This window comes from Trachurus japonicus, chromosome 12, assembly GCF_045865225.1.
Source record: "Trachurus japonicus isolate A0001 chromosome 12, Traja_1.0".
NCBI classification, from domain to species: Eukaryota; Metazoa; Chordata; class Actinopteri; order Carangiformes; family Carangidae; genus Trachurus; species Trachurus japonicus.
In genome coordinates, this window is record NC_140918.1 from 24,219,414 (window position 1) to 24,240,816 (window position 21,403).

At 42.6% G+C, this 21,403-nt stretch overlaps 1 pseudogene across 1 annotated transcript; it reads right to left on the reverse strand.

The window, feature by feature from the left end:
• Nucleotides 1–562: 562 nt before the first annotated feature.
• LOC146977571 (general transcription factor II-I repeat domain-containing protein 2 pseudogene) lies at nucleotides 563–3,208 on the reverse strand (annotated as a pseudogene). Its single transcript, XR_015037209.1, has one exon. The product of XR_015037209.1 is annotated as a general transcription factor II-I repeat domain-containing protein 2 pseudogene (transcript).
• Between the last annotated feature and the right edge of the window lie 18,195 nt (nucleotides 3,209–21,403).

Consider the following 21,403-nt stretch of genomic DNA (forward strand, 5'->3'; position numbering starts at 1 on the left):
TCAGTCATATGGTCGATCACGTCAGAAAACCCAGCGATTTAATCACAGTTTGCTAAACCTTAGTGTTTGAGAAATAATAATTAGGTGCCGCGATGTTGCTTTATAACCGTCAGCAGTTATGATTCGGCTGACGGAGGGTTGTGAAACACCGGCCCGGTCCCGCGGTCTAGGCTACCGCTGACAGGGTCGCGGTGGTCAGAAACTCCGCTGTGGAGAAAAGCTGCAGCAGAGCGGCTGCTCTCCCTCCTCCGTCGGAGCTCCGGTGTCCGATAGAGAAAGAGACTGAGCAGCCGTTCATCACTGTCTTCTACCTGGAGGAGGTTACGTTGTTACTTTCTGTCTGCGATGTGCAGGCTCCTGTTCTAACAGGGCTGTCACCGTTTCAAACAGCTGATTAGTGCGCATCAACGTAATAAAAGCAATCGGGTCATAATACCAGTTCGGCTCGCACTTCGGCTCGCGGGCCGGATTGAGACGGCATGCGGGCCGGGTCTGGCCCGCGGGCCGTAAAATGCCCATGTATGGTCTAGGGCAGGGGTGTCAAAGTCAAATGCATCAGAGGGCCAAAAAAACAAATTTGCTACAAGCCGAGGGCCGGACTGGTTCAATTTTTATTAAAACATATTAAAATGATTGCACATAACCTATTGAACCAAGACCTAACACAGTGCATCGTATATTATTTAATGATTAAATGAATGAAGCAATATTTTCTTATGGCTCTGTCATTTATTTAAAGGGAAAACATTTTCAACAGGCAAACAGCAAAAAAGTTAATGTCCTTCAAAAATAAAATATGCTCCTTAATATCGAGATAAATGCATAAATGAAATTGCATGCATTATAAACTGAAAATGCAATATTGTGCTGCTCCCATGCTTTCAAATAGTAAAATGAGAAAATAAAAAAATAAAAATAAAATCAGTTGTATTCTTTCTCATGGCTCTTATCTGCAATTTTCCCTGAGTCCATTAACTGAAAAATAAATATAAATAAATAAAATACAAAAATCTATGGCACACAGACAAAACAATACTTCTTTCAAAGAAAAATCATGTCTTGTAGAAACAAAAAATAAAAATAAATAAAAATTTAACTGAATTAAAAACTAAAAATAAGTTAATGCTCTGTGATGCTCACTTGTCTGAGGCTGAGCCTGATACTTGGTGGTGTCCCATCTTTTGTACAAGTTCATCAATGTTCGGGGTCAGGCTCTGAGCTGAGGAAATCCTCAGGATTGACTCAAGGTGTGTATCAGTAAGACGGCTCCTGTGTGATGTTTTGTTTAGCTTCATCAAAGAGAACATTTGTTCACACAGGTATGTGCTGCCAAACATAGAGAGCGTCTGAGCAGCTTGGATGCGCAGCTGAGGCAATGTGTCGGGGATGAAACGTGCAAACTCAGCAGCACCCACTCTCTCATATTTTTCCCTCAGTGTGTCATTGCACTGGAGCTCAATCAACTCCATTTGCAGGTTTGTTGGTGCGCTTTCCACGTCAACTCCAAAAGGATTGGCGAGCAGTTCAAACCTGCTTTTTTGAGTTTCAAAGTCAGCAAATCGGCGTCGGAAGTCGGCGGCAAGTATGTTGAGTTTATCAGCAAACTGTGCACTCGGGAACACAGCGGTAGAGATCTTCTCTTTCATTGTCTGGCAGCTGGGAAAGTGGCTCAAGTTTTCTTTCCGCATCTGTGTCTCCCACAGGATCAGCTTGGTTTTAAACGCCTTCACTGTACTGTACATATCAGAGATGACACGCCCCCGTCCCTGCAGCTGCAGGTTCATCGCATTCAGATGGCTTGTGATGTCGCACAGAAACGCCATTTCACACATAAATGTTTCATCTCGGAGCTCTGTTGTGTCTTTCCCTTTGCTTTCCATGAACAGACAGATCTCCTCATGCAGCTCGAAACATCTTTGCAGCACTTTTCCTTGGCTTAGCCATCGCACAGCCGTGTGATAGGGCAAGTCACCATACTCTGTATCTAACTCGCCCAGAAATGCCTTGAACTGGCGGTGATTTAAACCTTTGGCCCTAATGAAGTTAACTGCACGCGTTATGATGCTCATTACATGATCCATTTTCAAGGCTTTGCCACATAACGACTCCTGGTGTATTACGCAGTGATAAGCTGTCAGCTCACCTGTGACGTTTTCGTCCCGCATCCTCTCACGTATTCTTGCCACCAATCCACTCCTATGTCCACACATCGCGGGTGCTCCGTCTGTTGTCAATCCCACGAGTTTTCCCCAAGGCAGCCCCATCTCATTTACACATCTGGATACCTCTTCATACAGATCTTGTCCTGTAGTTGTGCCATGCATAGGACGTAATGCCAAAAACTCTTCTGTTATGCCCAGGCTGGAGTCAACTCCACGAATGAAAATTGACAGCTGGGCAATGTCACTTGTGTCGGTGCTCTCATCCGCAGCAAGTGAATATGCGATGAAATCTTTTCCCTTTTCCACAAGCTGTTCTTTTAGATTGGTGGAAAGCTGGTCTACACGTTCAGCAACGGTGTTTCTGCTCAGGCTCACGTTTGAAAATAGCTGCCTTTTGTCTGGGCACACCGTGTCACAAACTTTAAGCATACAGTTTTTGATAAACTCTCCCTCTGTAAAGGGCCGGGCTGATTTTGCAACTTCTTCTGCCACAATAAAACTAGCCTTGACAGCAGCCTCGCTTTGTGATTTGGCTTTTGTGAACAGAGCCTGCCGGGACTTAAGACCTCGTTTTAATTCTTCCACCTTCTGTAGCCTTTGTTCCATGTCCATATTCTTGTCTTTGTCTTTGTGTTTCTTAGACGTTTCATGGTGCCTTCTTAGATTATATTCTTTCATTACGGCCACACTTTCTCCACACAGAAGACACACAGCTTTGCCTTTTACCTCCGTGAACATGTACTCTGCCTCCCACCTGGCTTTAAACCCCCTGTTCTCACCGTCCACCTTCCGTTTAGCCATTATTGGGGAGCGGGGTTGCTGAAAGTTGACATCTGCCCTGAATGATGACTAATGAAGCCGAGGCCCACTTGCGGCGCTGCAGTGAGTTCGCGGGCTACCGTTGCATTGTGGGAAATGTAGTCTTGGTGCGCAAAACACAAGCAGGCGGCTGTGGCCTGCGGGCCGGTTCTAATACTAATCAAATATCATCCCGGGGGCCAAGATAATTCATTCGCGGGCCGGATCTGGCCCGCGGGCCTTGACTTTGACACCCCTGGTCTAGGGCCTTGTCCAATAAACAGAATAAACACCATTCTTGTTATGTGATGTCTTGCGCTTTGACTGAGGTTACAGATTATTAGAGAGGCGGGGGTATGCATTTTGGTTGTCCACACAAAAATGCTGGGGTGGCAGTTTCCATGTGGACGGAATGGCAAAACGATAAAAGAAACTTTTGTTGATACTCCAAAATCCACCTCCATGTGGACAGGTCCAGATGGTTGCAGTGTATGTGCAAACACATTAAATATCAGCAAGCTATGGGCATTTTTCATGGTGCTACACCTTCCTGCACTGAAACTATTGATTAAAGCAGAAGTAAGTGATATATTTGTGTTAATATAAATCTTAAATAGTTATATCTTCCGACAGCAATCACTTACATAGAGTGTTTGGTCTGAAACACGGGTCTGTCAGTCCCTCTGCTCTGCTCTGAGCCGAGGAGAAAACATTTCTCGTATCCTACAGTTTTTATCCAATGAGGAGAGAGAACGGCATGCAGGGCTGTGTGTGCAGCCAAGGAACGCCGTGAATGTGGTGACGTAGGGACGAGGACTGTTATGGTGCGTTCAAGGCAACTCTTACTCGTGTTTTTTCCAACCTGTGAAGTCGTACCAGTTCGATCTGGTACGAGTTCACCGGTCAGAAGTTACGAGTGGCTGTTATAGTGACTTTCACCGGTAAAACAGGTCGGAAAAACACGAGTGGGTTGCCTGGAACGCTACAAAGTCGTAAGTTGTGACTTGAAGCTGTAATTTACGGTTTCAAAAGCCTGCCTGGAACGCAGCATTAGCTAAAACGACCGGATCGCTTACTTCTGCTTTAAGACAGATTGTTAATTGTTGCTGATGAGCTTAAAGGACAATTCCAGGCGAATTCAACTTGGGGGTGTATGTTCTCATTTTAGGTCTAAAAGAAGGAATCGGAAGATTTTCAGTTTAATTGCTCCTGTTTTGCGGTAGTTGCGTCTGTCCCCGCATCGCCACGGCAGCAATGAATGGGAGTGGATGTAAGTTCCGCTGTTTAGACTGTTTACAGCTCTCAAAGCCGCATTTTTTTCCCACAGACAGCGTCAGATGGAGACTCAAACATGCACCGAGAAGTTTATTTACTTCAAGCAAGCCGACATGTTTGTAAAACTAGATCTAATTCAAAGTCTCCCGGAGTCCCGCGCAAGCCCGAAGTTGCCGTGCACGGTGTGTTCAGGTGCAGTGGGAGCTACCGTTTGTGTCATAAACACAGGAATATAAACTCTTGACTTGCTTCTAGTGTACATTTTTTTCCACAGACAGCGTCAGATGGCTACTCAAACATGCGCCGAGAAGTTTTTTTTACTTTAAGCAAGTCAAGAGTTGATATTCCTGTGTTTATGACACAAACGGGAGCTTTCCCACTGCACCTGAACACACCGCGCACGGCAACTGGGTCTCGTGCGAGACTCTGGGAGACTTTGAATTAGATCTAGTTTTACAAACATGTCGGCTTGCTTGAAGTAAATAAACTTCTGGGTGCATGTTTGAGTCGCCATCTGACGCTGTCTGTGGCTTTGAGGGATGTAAACAGCCTAAACAGCGGAACTTACATCCACTCCCATTCATTGCTGCCGTGGCGATGCGGAGACAGACGCAACTAACGCAAAACAGGAGACATTAAACTGAAAATATTCAGATTCCTTCTTTTAGACCTAAAATGATAGGAACATACACCCCCGAGTTGAATTCGCCTGGAATTGACCCTTTGTCAAGGCCCCACGGTTACTGTTGCTAGGTTGGACAAACAATGGTCACGGAAGGGTTAACTCCCATTGGAAACCATTGAAAATTAGGCAGATTTAAATTGCTTGTAAGGAAAATTTTAATTAACTTATACATCAGAAAAATAGTGTCCATGATAGAGGACAGACGTGGCTCAATAGCGATTGAACGGGCATTACCTGACTTTTCCGAAAAATGGGGAAAAATCATTGTTTTGGTCACTCACTAGCTAGTAGCTAACGACGCTAGCTAACGTTAGCTACAAGCTAATCTCCGCCGATCTCCCGTTTCTCCTCGTAAAACTTCACAAAGTTCAAAAGACATTAGCAGCGGTAATGTTACGTTTGCTAGATAATTTTGAAGGTATTAGATCTTCTCTGTCTATGAACACGACCAGAGAGTGGACTGGAGGATGAATGAGTTTAGCACTTCAGTAATACAGCCAGGGAAAACGGGCTCACTTCTCATGAGGACTACACACAACAACAACAAACAAAACTTTGCAGTTAACCCCTGACCTATGCCTAGAGCTCCCCCTAGTGGACCACCCCAAACCCTATTATTAAGCTCAACTAACAGAAGGTTAAAGTAATATGTTATGTAGGCTACACATGGGCCAAGTAGCCTATGTTTATTGATGTCTTAGGTTTGGGGAATGGGATAAAAATGACTCCAGGAATACGTTCCAGATATCGTGAGTTGCTATTGCAGGAACCCCAGGCACATTTTAACCATATTGAAAAATTATTAAGTAGTTTTTGCCAAAAAAAATTGCTGTCTACCTATCTTGTTTCATAGGGTTTCATTCCAGGGTTGTCCAACCTTAGAATGTTGTGCAACATGTGACATGGGGAGAAGCGCTCTGATTGGTGGATCAGCAGACCAATCAGAAGGCCAACAAAGGGTCAATTGTCCTTTAATGATCTATAACTACAATAATGTGTTTCTTCCCTGTTATTTTTCTGCTGAAGCTGGAGCTGGGTCATGGTGTCTGTGGGGGGTTGTTGACAGAGTGGAAGAGAAAATGTAACAAGTCCTAAGCAGTAGCTTCCAACTGTTCTTAATCCGTCTGATCTGCACCTCCTCTCCCCTCTCTCATCCTGAGCTGATTCATTCTCTATAGGTCTTAACTCTTATCATGTGGAAAAACATATTAAATAAATGTTATAAAACATACTGTACATCAAATATGATTTTAAAGAAACAGTTTGTTTTATAATTAGATTTGATTTATTATTTTCCACCTCGAAATATGAATTTTGTGAAGAGACAGACATGTTTGGGTGGTACCACTCTCCTGGGTCCGACTTAATATTAGTTTCCTGATTCATCATTATGTTCAAATGCAAAATGCTGAAAATATAAGTGAGTGAGAGGCATGGAGCAGCTACAGGCTGCTTTCAAAAAGCTTATATGACCACCGGAGGAGAGGCGGGTGTGATCCACCTCGCCTCACTCAGACTCAAAACACAAACAACTCGGTTTGATCTACAGAAAATACCCCAAAACTGTGGCATTCACAGTGGAGCTGGTCACAGGAGCGCTTACAGGATTTGGTTACTATGGAAACAAAGTGCTTATTGAGTCACATATAAGCTGCATCTGTCCTCATCTACATGTAGTTTAGGCGTAGTTTTCAGATATGATCTATAGAGCGTGGATGCTGTTGTTGATGCCGACTTCCAGTAATGTTTGTTTTCCTTCATATAGAAAGGTATGCTTTCCTGCCCCATCAAACAGGCTACACTATCATTGTTAAACTGTTCTGAGTGTTCAGGTATATTTAGCTATCTAATAACTAAGCTGGTAACTAGTCTGGACTGCTCTGCTGAGGCATGTTAGTGGCATTCTGGGTAAACTTTACCCTTGCTGGCAACAAGCACATGGCCTTTTTAGCACTTGCTGTTTATTCTTAGATACTTAGTGACCACCTGTAGATCCTGTATTTATCCTATTTAAGATATTACATCAGCTCCTTTTTTTTTATTAAAACTCCCAGCCTGACGATGTTATGGATAATTTACAACCTTGTGTTTGTAACAGGAGCATTTTCCACTGACTACAGATATTTTGGTTAGTTGGATAAAAAAAAAGAAGTGGTTTTGCTTCTTGCAATTTGTTGTGTGTTTAGTAAGTCAATACAGTATTTGTAGCAGTAGCCCTGAATCTTTGGCCGCCAGGTAAATACCCTGAGTAATGTCAGTCTGTAAATGAATTATTGGCTTGTTGTATTTTTCATGGAATGTGTGTTTCAGCAAAGTTATTTCACTGTGTTTGTTTCAGCTCACAGCATCCTCACAAGTTTATGCATTTGATCGCAAAACCAGTAAGGAAGAATCGAAACTGACGATTTCAGTATAGTTTTTATTTGACATATCCTGGTCTCACAGCGTGGTGTGCACAGTTTGCCTTCCCTCAATTCAACCTGAAGGTGGTCATGATGGAGGATACTCCTGTCTTGGTATTGATTATCTCAGACGGGGGCTGAGGATGCATACATGAATTGTAATTATGTCCTGCGTGGTTGGCAGATCTTGAGTGGAACATGACTGTGTGCTGACAGCTGCCTTAGTAGGTTTTCTGCTCTACAGAAAACCTACTGTATCCAGTATCCAAAGGCAGCACGAGGCAGACGCATGAAAGAGGCAGGACCCTCCTACCACTAAAACAGAAAAGGCTGTCTGTCACGTCATCAGCTGTTACTCTTTAACTCCTGACATTTGCACAACAGCAATAGCAATAGCTTGGTTAAAATTAGGGCTGTCCCAAACGATTATTTTTCTCCCGATTAATCTATCGACTATTTTTTCGATTAGTCGATTAGTCTAACGATTAATTTTTTGACTAATCTAACGATTATTTTTTGGTTGACGATTAGTCATTTACAAAAAAAACACTTCTCTTATTTAAATTCTTCAGATACTCTTTCTGGTGTGCATTCCTCTAAATCAGTGGTTCCCAACCTTTTTTCCTCAAAGCCCCCCCCCCCCTTGCTTTGTCAAAGACAAGCCTTTTTATTCTATTTTGTGCCATCCTTATCCATCCTTATTTTGTTTTATTATATTTCGTTCTATTTTTATTTTGTCTTTATGTCAATTTTCCTTTGTTGTGTCATAATTGTTATCAAGTCCCTATAAGCAGGTAGGTTGTATGTAGGTTTTTGTTCCTATTGATTTTGATTGATTTGGATGATTTTGATTATCCAATTGGATGTTTTATATGCACAAATCTAATTTTGTTAACCTCACAACCTCAGAACAAACAAAGCTCTGTGGACCCCCTGACATCTCTGACGCCCCCCTGAGGGGGGCCCGGACCCAAGGTTGGGAACCAATGCTCTAAATAATCTTTTTTTTTTGGGGGGGGAGGGGAAAAACTGTGCCACATCAGTTTGCTTTAACCTGGAAAATAGACAGATAAAGCAGAGTGCACACTGAAATATTAGCACAATGATTTTGAATAGGCACATTTATTTAGTATAGTCATGGAGCAGACCAGTGTTTCTTCTAGGAGGGTGCAGGACATCACCCTCACTTACGATCTGCATGCTGTGCTGCGTCCGGGTGCACAGAGAGCAGCAAAAAAAAAAAAAAAAAGACAACACGAGGACGTGTTTACATCTATGGATACATAAAGCAAGGAGACTGTGGCGGGTGGTCTGATTGTCCGACGAGGGAGGGGGGGGCGGGGGGTCCGCGATTGGACCGTAGGAGTTTCGTTTTTACCGCGAGAGAGAGGGAGAGAGAGTGAGAGCGTCAATAACGGCGAAAGAGCGCTATGCGGAGATGAATGAACGGAACGATATTGCAGCCTCAGGTGCTGGTTCATGGCCGTGGTGATGCTGTGGTACAGCATGTGTTTTTCTGCTGCACGTGTTACAGTCTATGGTTCACAACCCGACGGTGTGTTGTAGCCTGTCAACGTATTTACGTCATCGACGTAATCGGAAACAACTCGACGGTATGTTGCACGTGTCGACGTATTTACGTCATCGACGTAATCGATTAGGTCGATTAATCGGGACAGCCCTAGTTAAAATGTCTGCTACTGTAATCCTGTGACTTCTTAAGCTTCATCTTACTGTGCATTCACACAAAAAGCTTCCAAAGACGCAAAGTCACCTGAGGATGCGCTTCAGACAAGACAGCTTCCAAAGCGGCAAAACATTTTTAGCCGCTTTGGTCCCTCTTCACGTGACTGACGTAAAAGTTCGATCACACTGGTCATTTAAAAGAGACGAAGGACACCTGTATTCTGACTGGTTGCTGCCGAACCGTGTAATGACCATAAAGTTAACCGAGATTCAGCTTCTCGTCTGGTGACGCTTTGGAAGCGCAGGTGAGGGCAGTTGACACTTTGCTCGCTCAGGTCGCCGGGCTCTCGTTGAAAATAAATTACTTTACCATTTTTGAAGCTTTGGAAGCATTTGGTGTGAACACACAGTTAGAAGGGCTAATTCATGACAAATATGCAGGGGAAGAGGAGGAAGATGTTAAGAACAGAGGCCAGAGCCAAGGTTGGTCATAATCTGCAGGCGAGATGCATAAATTATGCGTACACACACAAACCGTGACTGCACCATTTCCTGCATGTAAATTAACACTAGTAAACACACAGTGCCACCTTAGGCTTTCCTTGAACCATGAATACTGTATGTATGTTTTTTCCGAAGTAATCCAAATTACAGTTACACTGCAGAATGAGCCAACATGCGTGATATGTATGAGATGTTATGTATGAATAAGAGTGTGTCTGGTTGTAATTTCCCAGTGGGATTAATGAACTTCAAGATCAAATTAATAGAAGGTACAAGTTTAAACTGAGGCAAGCAAATAGCTGAGAGGTAAACAACACACAAACTCTAGGTCATTCTTTGAGCTGCAATTTCTGCTGTATAAAACATACTTTTTAGGGTCAGGATCAATGCACTGTCAGGCTTGAAATGAAACAAGAAGATGAACTTATCTTTGGTATTTCTGCACATATGCTATATTTATAGGCTAGTTAATTGACACATTGAAACATACATAGGTTAGGCATAGGTTTAGTTATGATCCAAATGTGCTTTTTGTTTGAAGGACACACCAGTTCAAACTACTCCCACCAGGGATTTTGCTAGCTCTCTATATATTAACAAGATGCATGGCAGCTGCACTGGCCCTGCTGCAGGCAAGGGGAATGTGAATTATTGTATAGGTACATGACTGATTGCAGAGGACAAGGACACAGGCAATCAGAGACAAAGCGTCAGCGTCTATAGCCAGTTTCCAGCAGACAGTGTTCATATGTTAATAGGTTGCACTCCTTATTGAGAGAAAAACTAGAAAACTACTGGTTAGTTTACAAGTCCTTGATTAATTTAGGGGGCATGTTCATGGTTCACTCATCACCACTTCCATTAGATCCTCTGTCTCTTTGGTCTCTTGAGACCAGGCAGACTGGTGTAGTCAGAGCCCAGAGGCCCAGATTAGTAGAGGGTTATGGTACAGTGGGTCACATTTCCCTGAGGCCTTATCACCACAATGATATACAGTAAAACTTTTTAGAGATGTGCTGGTTTTCTGGTTCAGAGCCTCCAAAGCAAATGTCAACTGGGTCTTTTGACGATTAGCATTTTGTAGCATTTTGTAACCAGTATCTAGTAAAAAACAAACCCTAATGAGGATTGATAGTTTACGGTCACATTACCCCCTCTTATTCTACTCAGAAAAGACAATGTATAAATGGTTGTAAAGTATGATTTTCAAAGAAGGAGGAAAGTGAAAGAAGTAAAGTAAAGATGTCAATTCACTAAAATCCACCTTTTATTTCCTTGGTTCCCAGTTTAGTTCATTGCTTTTCAGGAAGCGCTCAAATGTGGGGTGGATGACTGAGAGCAGGCAAAACAAGGCCATTTAAGTGGCTGGCTGGACTGATAGGGTCTAGAGGTGAGTGGGAAAAAAAGACAATATGATACATGCATTTAGTATAGCAAACATGACAATGTGTACAGGCCTATTAGATTCATGAAGTAGCCTAGGGAAAATGACCTCAAAACCAAAACAAGGTGCAAAACAAATGCAATACCACAATTAAGGCTCAGAATAAAATATTTGGCCCATGAGTGATCTGAGATCTGAGTGATCACCACAGTGTGGTATACAAGTTTGACCAACTGACTATGTAGGCCCTTCACTGACTGACCAATTACTGTTTTTATTTAGAGTCATACAGCTGTTTATTCTACATGGCCATGTACAGTCCTGCTTGTGATGCAGAATTCAGAGAACCACAACATTTGTAAGATAAATTTGTATCTATATGTTTTCTCAGAGAAATAACATTATACACGCTAATTAACGATTGTACACTGAAGCGACTTTTGGCTGTCAGTGTGGTGTATCGATGAAACTTCAGTGGAGAGGATGAGCGGTGGCTTATTATGGTAATGTGACCTTCTCTGCTTGACTGACCTCTGGCAAGTAACTGACATGGATGCTCGCAATTTATGTCAAATTGAACATGCACGTTATTAAGAAATAGATTTGCCTTGAAGCCTGGGCCTGTTTTCAAACTGATTCACACAAAAAAAAAACATTTTAGGAAAGTGGGGGGGGGGGGACTGTAGTTGCACAAACTTTCCTCACTTTCCCCACTTTCCTCCTCCTTTGAAATTAAAACTTTATATATATAATATTTACCTCTCTTCATAATTCCATATTTGATGCTTCCAGTGCTGTTTGACAAATAGGCTTTGCGTCAATAATCAAATAGCAGGAAGGAAGACATTAACAACTGCATTAGAAATACCAGTTAATGCTGATTTGATGGTCTGATTTTGTGTTTGACTGGGAGAAGTCCAAAGTTGTCCATTTTGTTCTGTTAAAGTCCAAAAGATAAAAAAGGGGGGTTGTGAAATGTGAGACCTACTATGCTGGCAGGATGATGATTGCAATTCTTTGGTTCTTGAGGTTTAGAAATCCGTGTCCACATGGAAATTACTCGCCATCAAAGTGGCCCATCAAAGGATTCATCCTCAAAGGCAAATCTGGTTCACACAGATTCACTAGTTGGGTTGAATGCTTACGTATCTGTTGTGTAGCATCCCCTATCTGTATGTCTTCAACCAGTGTGAATGGCTACCAGGTGCACTGTGAGATCGACACACAGTTACACACACCGTTTAGAGTTTACACTTTACCCAGTGTGTTTTCATGATAGACTCTCACAGATACAGTAGATGACTGAACCATGAACTCATGCAATCATTTCCAGACCATCTCTGATGAAAATTATGTTCTTCCTATTATTGTAGATATACTATAAAGTGCCTCTGCCATAACATTTTCACAATAGAACTTTAAAGACCCCCTCAGATGAAATTGTGTTTTTTGTGCTTTTCACATGTTCCTGTGACATTTTTCTGATGTTAGAGGACATATCAGCAGAAAAGTAAGTGCAAAATTGCATTTCTGAGTTTTTCTGCCTTCTAATTGTTGTGAACCAACGGCAAACGCAAACTGGCAGTTTCAGGCAGACTGGGGTTGACGGCGTCATGACCCCAGGGCGGGGCACGGTGCTAACAAGCTCCCGCCCCGCTCTGCATCTGGTTTAAAATGAAAGGCTAGAGAGCTCGGTGTGAGGCGGCCTGCTACAGTCTCATATGGGTCCGCCACCGTTTCTCACCGAGAAAAAACAAACAAACGTTTTTTTAACAGTGTTTCCCCATCTTTCATCTGTCAGTCAGGTGCTGTGAGGGGGGTGGCTGGGTGCAGGCTGGGTGGGTGCAGAGCACTGGAATAAGAGAGTAACGACACCACCATTGACTCCCACGGTAAGCATTTTGCGCCCCGAGTGGCAAGATATGGGTATTGCAAAAGCGCCCAGAAAACTCATTCACTCCAATGTATGTGTGTTGCCCACATGCTTGTAAATTAATGAAAACGGACGTGTTTTTGTTTTTAGGTGTCTTGGTCATATCAGATTATACTTATAATTTGTTTATTATAAAATGTAGATTGAAACATTCAAGTAGAAAACTGTTTTTTTTGTTTTTTTACTGGCCTATATGTTAATGTTTATCTGTAAAGGGTCCTCAATGATGCTATTAACGTGGGTGATCTAGAAATGTCCTTAAATTATTGAAAATACCACACTTGCTCATTCACCAACAATGCATAGATGTCAGTTCTTGGGCACTTTTGCAATACCCATATTCCGCCATCAGGAAGCGCTTCCATTTGACCAATGCGTGTCGTTTATCTCTTTTACAGTGCTCTAGGTGGGTGCAGAGCAGCGCAGTCTCCGCCCACCACTCAGAGGTGCATTGCTAATGAGCTACTGGTGCTGTGCAGAAGGGGAGCCCTGGGAAATGGCACAGGATTTGTGATTTTGGCTAAAAACTTCATAAACACAATTTTAAAAACCACAGAGAATGCTTTAAAATAATGAAAAAGGATGGTTGGAGGGGGACTTTAAATAACCAGTGGCAGTTACATAACGGATTCAGACAGCCAAGAATGCATATGCTATACAAAAAAAAAACAATTCTGTTGATTTGAAGGGGATGGTGGATGGGCCAAAACAACACTGGAACCTGTCAGCACAGAGTGACAGTTTGCATTAGCACAATCACAAACACAATGCGAGCAGCCTTCAGTTAACAAAGATAATATGGCTGCTAGTCTTCAGTTTTAGTCCACAACAAACCCCTGGGTTTGGCTGAGTGTCTGTGATTTCCTCCAACACTTACCCCAGTGATACAGACTGCTCTTTCACTGAAACCTTGTCAGTAGAGAGAGCAAGAGTTCCCTCATAATGATACGTGTTCTAGTTGTCCATTTGATGAACAATAAAACTCTCACTTCCTCCTCTCACATCTTGACATGCTCGGCTCTTTCAACTGTCAACCAACACCAGCAGTGGTGGTGGGTCCAGCATAAGGCCTGATTCAGATTTGTATTTATTGTCTGTATCTCTATTTTGTACAACACCATCAACATTCATGTTGAAATTCAGCAGAATCATTTTTATTCTGTTTATCACTGTACTTCCTATTCATCATCTGTGCAGTTTCTTTTCTTTCTTTCTTTTTATTCTGTACAGTGCTTGCTGTTCCCATCGGGAGGCAAACAAGAGATAATTAATGGCAGGGTAAATTATAGAAATCTTTAAAAAAAAAGAAAAGAAAAAAAGAAGGATGCATCCTGTATTCATAAGATTTTACATTCCCTTTCCTTTTGAGGCTGTATGAGGTAATGGAGCTGTCCCTACATCCTGTCACTGCACAAAATGTTGGATGAGCAACTCGCAGCTATCCCTTACAGACGGTGTAATTCCTCCTTGCAAGAAAGCTCTAATATGAGCCATGATTGATTTTTACCACATATTGAGGTGTCTTAAGGACTGATGTCAAGATTCATGATATTTTCAGCAGTTAATTAGAAGTGCTTGGTGCAACCGATTGCGGCAAAATTAGTAATTAACTTCTGTCCCCCTGTATGAGTAAACATTATAGAACTTTATGTTCAGTGTAGAAATTAGTTTGAATATCCTTTAGGATTACTGCATTGAATTATTACCTGATACAATATAAGCACAGACATTTCTGACGTTAAGTGTGTGGCAATGAGTCAGAGGAAAATCAGCGACTTTGGCCACTTGAGATTTACCTCAGCAAACTGAAGGAATTTATACCCATAAATTATGACAAGGAAAACTCGTCGACAGCAGCGTTCTTAGGTGTATTAGCTGAGGAATCCAGATGCTGCCTTTAATTCCAGCCATCTAATACGCATGTGATTTTAGACTTTGGAAAGCAGACAAATATAATCATCGACCTAGCAGGATAGAAACCCAGTGGGATTCTGCATCTTGAGGGTGGTAATTGAAAACCACTGATATGCAGATTTAATGGAGCAGCATGCCACTCAGCCCAACTCGCAGAATCTAGGAACTGTATTAAAGAACAGGTACTTCATGTATTTTTTAATTTTTAATGAGTCTTTTAGGGAAACCAATACTCCGCATGAAAAAGTGAGGAAGCTTGTCACACAATTTGTAAACAGATACAGCAGTGTGGCTGAAGAACAATGGCAAACAGACAAGCACCTGAAAAAGGCACTGAAGAAGCAACAATAATACAGCTTGCAGTGAGGAAACAATAAAATCAACAACAACATTCACACCAGGAACCAGTCCTAACTGCACCACCATGCTGCTGGACTCTCTGGGGTCTAGGTCAGGGTCTGCATCTGCATGTCCACAAGGATATGTGATGGGATGATTTAAGACAAGTTGCCTCTGACATGTTAAGCCATTGTGGGTTCAAATGACCACATGGTCAAGAGTGTTACAGTTTAAAGGTTCTGCAGGGTCGAGGTCAAGTGACAGGTGGGTGAGAGTATGCTTGCCACAAACCAGTATTCACCAAAGTCTCAGCTCCACACCATCCAGGATTTACGGTAAGTTTTCCAACAGCTGAGCAGATTGCTCTGAGCTTCAAACTGCTCCTCATCACAACAGCTACGTCCATCTTACTATGCAGTCAATGTATATATTTCATCATCTGCCCAAGTCTGCAAGGCATCTGTGGTCAGTGCAAAATGTATCACCATGCCCTGTGTATGTGCACTCACTGCATGAATATTGAAAAGAAAACTGGACCCTCTAACCTCAAATAAATACAACAAAAAAAAACATTGTCCTGTGAAAACTGTGTAAATCATGAGGGACATGGTCATAGATTCCTTAAGAGTGTTTCAAATATATTATTATTCTAAAGTTCAGTGACGATAATGAGACACACATCATTGTTCCTCTGAGGAGCTTATTCTGCTCAACACCACTGCCTCATATCCCCAGAGATACTCAGCAACAAAAATAAAATAAAATACATTTTCACATTTAACAAAAAAAAACAAAAAACATATCAGTCAGTTAAAATAAACAGTAAAAAGAAAAAAAAGGAAACACTTTACAAGTCAGTCCTTCAACCACATTTCAATAATTAATAATAATCTAACAGGCAACAATGCCAAACCAAGTTTCAGTCAATGAATTTTCTTATTATTGAGATCCAGTTTGTGAAAAAAGAGACAATTAAAGCAGAAGTAAGTGATATATTTGTGTTAATATAAGTCTTAAATAGTTATATCTTCCGACAGCAATCACATAGAGTGTTTGGTCTGAAACACGGGTCTGTCAGTCACTCTGCTCTGCTCTGAGCCGAAGAGAAAACATTTATCGTATCCTACAGTTTTTATCCAATGAGGAGAGAGAACGGCATGAAGGGCTGTGTGTGCAGCCAAGGAACGCCGTGAATGTGGCGACGTAGGGACGAGGACTGTTACGGTGCGTTCAAGGAAACTCGTATTTTTCCGACCGTGAAGTGGTACCAGTTCGATCTGGTACGAGTTCACCGGTCGGAAGTTACGAGTGGCCGTTATAGTGACTTTCACCGGTAAAACAGGTCGGAAAAACACGAGTGGGTTGCCTGGAACGCTACAAAGTCGTAAGTTGTGACTTGAAGCTGTAAATTACGATTTCAAAAGCCTGCCTGTAACGCAGCATTAGCCAAAACGACCGGACCACTTACTTCTGCTTTAACTAAATCTTATGACATCTAATCTGCTCTGAGAAATTATGATGGCCTGTATTTTACTTTCTCTCTGTTATGCTCTAGACCAAACAATTGATTAGATAATGTGGAGAATCGTTCTCTGATTAAGTGATGACAGCCAGGTATAATTGTTAGTTGCAGACAAATAAAAGAATCATCAACATCCTTTTGTTGTTCATTAAAAAAACAGCTTCACAAGAAATGTTGTGAGCCTGCTCCATTATCTTCATGAGTAAACCATGCTGGTAGAAAGTAGTCAATTTACAGCTCAGGTTATGTGGCTTTTCTACCATTTCATTTACTTTCTACAGCTTCTCGGCTATTCGCGGCACTCCCGTGGTCCGGTGTGTCACCGCCGTTAATCGCGCAATAAAAAAAATTGACGCCGTTAAAATTGATTTGTGTTAACTTTGACAGCCTTAGTGATGACTGGTGTATTTAAAAATCTGCACAAGTGAAGATGACAGAGGGAGAATGGCACCGTTCAGTCAACAAGAAAGGTAGAAGAAGTTTTCTAGTGTGGGGAAATGTGCATGTGCCAGTGTACTGGAAGTGCTCCTCTGCTTCTATGCAGGTAAAGCTCTTTTCTCGCTGAGAAGTGGTGGAAATAACATTACTTAGGACTGGTCCTGCTGCTGCAGTCCACCTAAAATGATCTACCGTTATGTTTGATTTGGGAAGTGGAATGAGCTGAACTGTTTGATTCAATTCAGTCCAATGACTGTGTTAATTAATTTGACTACAGCCTTTCCTCCACAGCTTCTTTCTTTGACTTTGGCTCCAGTTATTGATTAACTTGATAATGAACACAGACAGGGGCATGACAGTGATCATGCCATGTCTCTTGGTTGTATAGCAATGTGAGTTCCTGGAAGAGATGCTCTCATCTCTGCCTCTCCGACAGAGTTTCTTTCTGTTGAAGGCCGATGGAAAATAGTCAGTTCAATAAACTCAGCCTTTGGTCTTGTGATGTGTTATTATACAGCTGTAAAACAGTTGAGATGATTTCAAAATTATTATGTTATCTTACCTGAACTGCATTTTCTTGCAAACACACACAGCTAAACACAGCCTAAATACACTTTACATCCCCAATCAATCTTAAAGCAGATATCAGTGGAATGTTTTTGTTAATATAAGTCCTAAATAGTCCTATTTTCCGTCAGCAATCACTTACATGAAGTATTTCAGCCTAAACACGAGTCTCTCCGTCGAGGAGAAAATTTTCCTTGTGGGATACAAGTGTTATCCAATGAGGGGAGAGAACGGCATGAAGGGCTGTGTGTGCAGCCAAGGGATGCGCGTGAATGTGGTGACGTAGCACGAGGACCAATTGATGCCTGACAAGGGCGGGGGCTGCTAACTCATGGTGCGTTCAAGGAAACTCGTACTTTGTGTTTTTCCTTCCTGTGAAGTCATACCAGTTCGATCTGGTACGAGTTCACGGGTCGGAAGTTACGAGTGGCCGTTATAGGGAACTTTCACAGACAACAGGACGGTAAAAACACGAGCTACGGGTTACCTGGAACGCTACCAAGTCGTAGTTGTGACTTGAAGCTGTAACTTACGGTTTCAAAAGCCTGCCTTGAACACAGCATTAGCCGAAACGGCCGTGCCGATGATATCTGCTTTAACACAAATTTAACAATGGTAAATGTGTTCAAAGTCTGGATTGTGCATTAAAAATTAACATGTCTTTCATTCTTCTCCCCTTTAGAGTGCTGACTCTCCCCTGATAATTTTTAGACAGCAGTGGCTTACAACAGCAGGCATGATGTGATAAGGAAAGATGGCTGCCTAGTTGAGACATTTAATATTTGTTATTCACAGTACAAGATTTTGTTGTCCTAGATATGACAAAAAAAGTTTCAACCAGTGACTTAAACTTGCAGTTAATTCAACAACAGGACCACATGCACATTCAAATCCTAATCATCAAAACTACAAAGCAATGAAACATTTACAGCAATTTGATGCCGACTTTAATCCTCAAAGACATAAGACAGAGATGTCACGAGAGAGAGCGCCTTTGCTATTGTCATTCCTCTTATAGTCAATGAGCCTGTTTGAGCTGCAGGGACTGTATGTTGCAGAATATTAATAGCAACACCACTAATTCACAAACATTACCTTAGAGAAGATGCGTTTAGGTGAGTGGCTAGACTCATGCCGAGCTCAAAGAGTCCAAACTGTAGCTAGGTGCAACTAGATGATTTCATCATACGCTGCTGCGGGGGTGGACTTTGAAGGTATTTTTTGGGAGCTCTTGCACCATTACAATTGTATTTAAACAAAATATTCTCAAGCATGTATCAATACTTGTAAAGTCACAGAGGAAATACTGTAAGGTTGTAGCAATCTGAACAATACTGTACTCAGCTGATATCCATTGACAAATCCCTCATCAAAATCCTGTCTTACACCCACATTGATAAGAAGTTACTGTATGTGACTGAGTTGGCCTATGATGTGACTAGAAAAAAGCAGAAGGCTGCACCTATGCTTATAATATGATTTCTTTTTTTATCCCCATAGAGCTCCGGGAGCTGACGTTACGCTGACGTCATGCAGCCCTGAAACTGACAGCGACGCCATTTTGGCAGGAATCGGCAGATTTTCGTAGAGTAGATACAGGGGAGAGCCGGGTGCGAAACGAGAGTAACAAAGCGATTTTCTCCGAGCCCATACAAGTTTTACATGTATAACTTTGTCAGCATGTAGTATGACCTAACAGAACTGCAAAACATATTGAGGATATGTCTTACTTTGACCGAGTTACGTTCAAGAACCAGCCGTTTTCAGTGACAGAGAAAATTCACTCTGGCTTAATTTTTTTTCGATCGATCAGCTGTGTTTACCGTTTCAGGTGTCATAGTTATGATGGTTAGACGGATAAATTAGTCCTCTAACACAGTGGTCCCCAAAGCTTGCCATGTCCGTTTGTGCATCTTCCGGTTTTTCAGTATAGAAGCAACTAGGTTTAAGTGTCGGGAGTCACTGTGGGGAGTAACAGCTGTCCCTCATCCCTCTGCACACTGACAATGAGTCTGCCTGTCACTCTGTCGGTACCGCGGTCACACTGTGTGTGTTACAGGATTAATTAAAACACACAACGTAACGTAAACAATGTGACTGTATAGTGCGGGAGCAGACGTGGATCGGTGGACCAGGAGAACAGCTGCATAACATTTTGGCAGTAAAATGGAAGATTTTAAGCCGTCTGTTCACATGATCTCACTTTCATTCCAACACATTGGACTTAATATATATAAAAACTAAATAGATTAAATATTACCGACCCTTATAATGCCCCTGGGGTGCTTTTCAAAAGTATCTCCGGCCGCCGGCGGACGTCCCCGACCTGCAGTAAGTTATGCGGACACAGCTAAGTTAGGCTACCTGATCAACTTTGCATCGCGCTGCTCTAAAAGCATACAAAAGCCTGGAGGGTTACACATGGACGCAGTCTGGCTTTGTGATGAACGTCCAGCTGTGGAATCTACCAGCAAAAACCTGCTGTATCCTCACTAGAAGGGTAGTGTCGTATCATCCCAGTTAATGCAGTGTAGCATGGCTAACGTTAGCTCGTAGCTGTCCGGGGTGCTATCGGGGTGGCGACCGGGAGCTCTCCCCGGTGCTGATCAGCCCGCGGCGGATGCGGCGGTGAGCTGCGACCGGCTCTGGGTCAGCTTGGAAAGGCTGGAGGCGAAGGAGACTCACAGCTTATATGTGTTTGCCTCTTTCTTTTCTTTTTGTCACCGTCTTTCCTGCTTGTGTCATTTTGTGGAGCACAAAGAGCATAAAGCCGGCTTTTGTATGCTTGTAGAGTAGTTGATCAGGTAGCTGTGTCCGGATACTGCAGGTCTAGGACGTCCTGTTCGCCGAAAATATTTTTGAAAAGCACCCCGGGGGCATTATAAGGGTCGGTAATATTTAATCCATTTAGTTTTTTTATATTAAGTCCAATGTGTTGGAATTAAAGTGAGATCATGTGAACTCAGACGGCTTCGGCGCTTACAGTCAATGCTTCCAAGCTGGCCAGTTTCCTGCCAAAATGGCCGCTCGAGCGCTGGAGGTCACATGGGGTCCGGAGCTCTATACAGCTATTTTATCTGTGTATTCATTTAAACTCTGCCATCTTCTTGTTTCCATGGTTGCTTGTTTTTCATTGATATTATTGAAATACAATATGATTTTTCATCACTTTAAAGCTATAGTGCGTAACTTCTGTCGCCCCCTAAAGGATTTCTGCATTATTACAACGATACGGCCGGCACCTATGGCCCGGTGTAACCCTCCCCTCCTCTACCCCTGTAGCTGCACACATCAGACACAGTAACAGTAACACTCGCAACACACCACATGCTGCTGGTCACGGACCACGGTTCACGGACTATAACACTCGCCACTCGCCGCACACTGCTCGTCACAGCACACAGACTCCCCGCAGTAAGTTACACACAGCAACACGGGCTACACACCTTGTAACTTACTGCTAACGATGTGGCTAACACCAGGCTGCTAACAGGTGTTGCTGCTAACGATGTGGCTAACACCAGGCTGCTAACAGGTGTTGCTGCTAACGATGTGGCTAACACCAGGCTGCTAACAGGTGTTGCTGCTAACGATGTGGCTAACACCAGGCTGCTAACAGGTGTTGCTGCTAACGATGTGGCTAACACCAGGCTGCTAACAGCTGTTGCTGCTAACGATGTGGCTAACACCAGGCTGCTAACAGCTGTTGCTGCTAACGATGTGGCTAACACCAGGCTGCTAACAGCTGTTGCTGCTAACGATGTGGCTAACACCAGGCTGCTAACAGGTGTTGC